Source organism: Haliaeetus leucocephalus, unplaced genomic scaffold (genome assembly GCF_000737465.1).
Source record: "Haliaeetus leucocephalus isolate CR32 unplaced genomic scaffold, Haliaeetus_leucocephalus-4.0 Scaffold273, whole genome shotgun sequence".
Taxonomy (NCBI): domain Eukaryota; kingdom Metazoa; phylum Chordata; class Aves; order Accipitriformes; family Accipitridae; genus Haliaeetus; species Haliaeetus leucocephalus.
Genome location: NW_010972709.1, coordinates 1 through 4,428, shown reverse-complemented (window position 1 = coordinate 4,428; position 4,428 = coordinate 1). Strand labels below are relative to the sequence as shown.

Sequence of the window (4,428 nt, the reverse complement as noted above, 5' to 3'; positions counted from 1 at the left end):
CCGGTGATGGCGGGGAAATAAAGCCTGAAACGGCAATCGTGAAGCGACGCCCTGCCTGTGCTGGGGCTGCCCCGCAGAGGCGTGGGGCCGGGCCCTCCGCAGGTCCCGAGCACTCCCCGAAACTACGTGTGGGGCCCCGGGGGTGCAGGGCTGTGGGGTGGCTACGCTCAGCGTCGCCCGTGGGCACTGCAGGGTCAGAAATGGAGAACAAGTTTTCTGTTCCTGGGGCTTGACAACAGGCTCGCGTGGCTGATGTGGGGGCTCGGAAACAGACCGAGCTGCGCGGCTTTGGGCCCAGAAACAGAGGTCCGGCCCTGCGTGTTTGGGCCTTGAGAACGGGCTCAGCAGCCGGGTTTTTTGGCTCCCAAATGGGCCCCGAGTCAGCTGGTGTGGGGGCCAAAAGCGGGAGCCGGCTTGGCTGGTTTTGCAGGCGGGTGGGAGGGTGTTGGGGGCTGCGGGGGGAAGCGGGGGGCGGGCAGGGTGCGTGGACCCTCCCCGGAGATGGGGGTCTGGTTGTGTCGGACGCCGAAGTTTGGGAGTCCGGCACGCAGCAGGCCGAACTCAACATCTGTGATGGTCTGTGGGGGGGAAAGGCGCTTTTCAGACCCCACGTGCCCTCTTTGAGTCCAGCTCTTCTTTCTGCGCTGCTCAGAATAGTTGTTAAGTAATTAATCGCGCAAACTAACGAATATTTATTCGGCGTGTAACTCTGATGTTTAATCCCAATGCTCCAGTTTTGACAGCAGTTGATATACAACCTTATGGAAAGCCCAGACCGTTGCACGTAGCTGGAGCTTGTAAGGAGAAGCAGCTGAAATCAGCCGGAGCTTCAGTGCGGAGCTGGGGCTTCAACGAGCCAGAACTGTAGCAAGCGGGAGCTGGAACGAGGCGGGGTGTCCGCTGTCTGGAGCGTGCATTAGCCAGAGGCAAAAGTACCTGCGGCTGTAACGAGCTGGAGCGTCTTTTCGCTGGAGCGTCCGTCGGCCGGACGGCGCTCCCAGCACGGCGGAAGAGCGGCCGGGCGCAGGCAGGGCTGTCCGCAGCAAGCAGCTCCGAGCAGCAGGGAGGCGAGTTGTCCTTCTGCCAGCGGGGAGCCCGGCCTCTTCCCTCGGGCATGCAATCCACGCCGCGCTCCTCTCTCTGCGTGGAGGGTCTCTCCCGGTCCGTTCCCGCGGGCAGAAGCGAGGTGGGGGTCCCCCGTCTCTCCTGGGGCAGCCCCCCCCGCGAGGGGGCGCGGGCGAGGTGTCGTCGTCCCCTCGGTACCGGGCAAAGGGGAGAGAAACCGGCCGGCGGGAGCTCCTGGGGTGCAGAGCCCTTCCGGCAGAATCCTCCCCTGTCTTTTCACCGTTGGCTGGGTGTGACAAGCAGGTTCATTTCTTTGTCTCCTCTTCTCCCAGCGTCACCTTCCGCGTCACACGAAGAAAATCCTGCGTGGTCAGTTCCGCTTGCTGCTCAGGTAATCGCACGTATCGGGCTGGGGGAGCGGAGAGAAACACTTGCGAGTTCGAGGGCACTACAGATGCTCCACGTTAAACCCACAGAGAAGGCAAATTTGCTGCTAGTGCAGAAAAGCTGATGGAAAAATTGCTGTTAACAGATCGTGCCCTATTCTTGAACTGGTCCCTTGATGTGTTTTTGTTTCAGGTGAAAGAACGAAATTTCCTGTCTGGTAAATTCAGAGCTGCCTGTTAGCTTCTTCAGGGTCGAGTGTTTCTCTTCTCTCTGTTCATACTGATTTTATGGGCAAGTTGGAAATAGCCTTTTACTTTTTTATGTATAACTGAATTTTTAGGAATATGTGGTGTCCCTGTAGTTCATTTTTGAGCACCTAGATGCCAGTAGAAATGTAATGAGCGAAACATGATGGGAACTGGTACTTAAACTTGATTTTTATTTGGGGTTTTTTTTTTTCCTTCCCCATTAAGAGTGTTGATGGCATGTTGTCCCGTGGGACAATCCCCATTCTGTTCAGCGGAGTCTTCAGTCTAGGACTTTTAAGTGGAAAAAATTTGTCCTTCCAAAAAGGGACTAGTCATTCCTAGGACCGAGGCATAGACTTGGAGAGTCGCTTAAGTACGTGATCGGAATGAAAGCCAACTTTCAGTTGATGTTGCTGCTGTTGGTCTTTGCTTTCGTTGATTTCTCCACCCCTCCCTCGTGGTTGGGAGCTCTGAATCATAATGTTTTTCAGTCTGTAACACACTTCCACCCACCCACCCCCCCAAAAAAATAGGAGAGGAAGTGTCTAAAAGTTAATTAGTTTCCTCACAAATGCGTGAGTAAATAAAATTTGAGTTATGATGATTAAAACCATATAAATTACACCAGTCTTGCAGATCTGGACTATTTCTAAACAGGCATTCATCACACGCAAAAGTTGTCAGGGTACGGATCAGCTGCGCTTCATGCTCTGACTAGACAAAATGCTGAGGCAGGAATGAGCTCCGAAAGAAGAAGAAGGAAAAAAAAAAGAAGGATACAGGGTCACGGTTTTGGTTTGTTTTGTTGTTTGTTTTTAGAGAGTGCAGTATTGACTGGTGCCAGCCTGCAGAGCTCTTCTGCTGCCTGACCTCTCCTTCTCTTTCGTGGCTGGAATTGTCATTTGGATAATTGTAGGAGAGCAATTAAGTTACTTGCCTCTGTGAATGTGCTGGTAATACCAGGAAGGCAAATGCTTGAACCAGTAGTGAATAACTTGGCTACAAGTAGAATTTCTGAAGGAAGAACAGCAGCAGCAACAGGAAGCAAATAGCAAGTGACCAAAAACTTGCGTGTGTCAAATGCATCAAAGCTTTCTTGCCGAATGTTGTTTGGCAATATGTTCCAAATAGCTTTTTTTGGTAAATGTAAATTTTCAGGAAGTTCAGGGCTGTGTGTGGCAAAACGTGTCCCTCTGCGTATGCGTCCTGCTACGTAAATAGCATGGGTCAGTGGCAAGTCCAGTGGCAGGGCTGCTGTTCCCTACTCTCGACGTTGCCGTAGTAGTGTTGCGGTATTTAGACCTTCACGGACGGGCCGAGGAACGGAAGGAGAATGCCCGTTTTCTGTAAGGGCTCAGAATGCCGACCCTTTTCTCTGCCTGCCGCTCCCCTGTGCGTGAGATGAAGCTGTTTTATTTTTCTCCCTTGTTCCTGGTCTAAATATTTCTGGAGCTGTTGCTGCTGTGGGTTTGCAATTGGTGTTACTGCGTTTTTGTAGCGTTCTAGCGATCTGCTGTGGCGAAGCGTCGAGATACGGTTTTCGGTTTAAAGCATCAGAAACTACGTTCACCGAAACTGGTAGCTCGCGGCGTAGGGGAAACCGATCTGGCGCGTGCAGCTGTGCTCGCAGGGCTGCTCGGTGGCTCCTCATCAAAACGGCAGGCTGTGTGCGTGGACATCCGTAGGGTTGCGCTCTGGGTCCGAGAGCGTTAACGTATTTTTGCTGTTGGAAGATGGAATGGAGCGTGTGCCTGTTAAATCTCAGGGCGGTCAAAAGCTAGGAGGGACCCTGAGCGGGTTTGGTGGCACAACTGCGGTTTTAAAAGATCTTGACCGTTTGGAGCAACGGCCTGGAAAAAATGATTCCTTTTTTGCAACGAGGCAGTTCGCAAGGACAGATGTGTTGCTGTGCTCTTTAGCAAAAATACTCAACTTGGGACGTATAGGGTGATGAAGCCTCGGCTATACTAAGGCTTGAGAAAATGTATGTGGATACCTATGTCTGTCTTCTGCATGTATCTAAGAAAGTGAGTTCTAGTGAAACTAAACCTGCTAATGAGTCAAAAAAGAAAGGGAAAAAAAAAGGCACGGTTGTCTGAAAAATGCAAAAGCTCTAGTGGCCTGTGTCAACAACTGTACCGAAGATGACGCAAAAATACTTTTTCCTCCACTCAGTCGTACTGTCTTCACAAACCTTCACAAAAAAAAAAGGCAGCTTTGGATTCCTACCCAGCTTTGTGCTAATGTTTTTTTTTCTTCTCTCAGCTGGATGTCAGCTGGCACCGTTTCGCCCTGGTTGCCCTTTCTTCTGCCGTGACGGTAGGAGACAGATGGAAAGATTCCGTAGTGGCCTGCAAGTACAAGGTACGCCTACGATGTGTGTCTGCATTTTTCCAAAGGTACTTGCGGTATGGACTTTAACGTTGAGAGTGTGCCAACTCTCCTTCTACTTTTTTTTACATGAAATATTTTAACACAAATAATAAAAATAAGTTCTGTTCTGGAGCATGTTACACCTATACGAAGTTTAATTCCCTCAGTTTATTTTCTCTTCCTGAAAGCATAATCTTCTGTTTCTGTGTGCTTGCTAGTAAATGATACTGTGAAAATAATTTTGTACTAAAAGAGGGAAGAAACTGTTCGTAAGAGTTCAGCTGTTCAGAAGAAACAGACTTTGTTTTCATGATAAAAGCTTTATGCTTTTACAGTCAATGAGTTTTTTAAAATA

General features: G+C 50.2%; 1 long non-coding RNA gene across 2 annotated transcripts in view; it reads left to right on the top strand.

The window, feature by feature from the left end:
• Nucleotides 1-4,025, top strand: part of LOC104832926 — a 5,156-nt gene extending 1,131 nt beyond the window's left edge. The window contains exons 2-4 of one of the 2 annotated variants that reach the window (XR_774482.1): nt 735-1,067; nt 1,398-1,456; nt 3,966-4,025. This is a non-coding gene — a long non-coding RNA (uncharacterized LOC104832926). Of the gene's footprint in view, nt 1-734; nt 1,068-1,397; nt 1,907-3,965 lie in introns of those variants that run through there. The other variant, XR_774481.1, reaches the window with a different exon arrangement.
• The last annotated feature ends 403 nt before the right edge of the window (nt 4,026-4,428 follow it).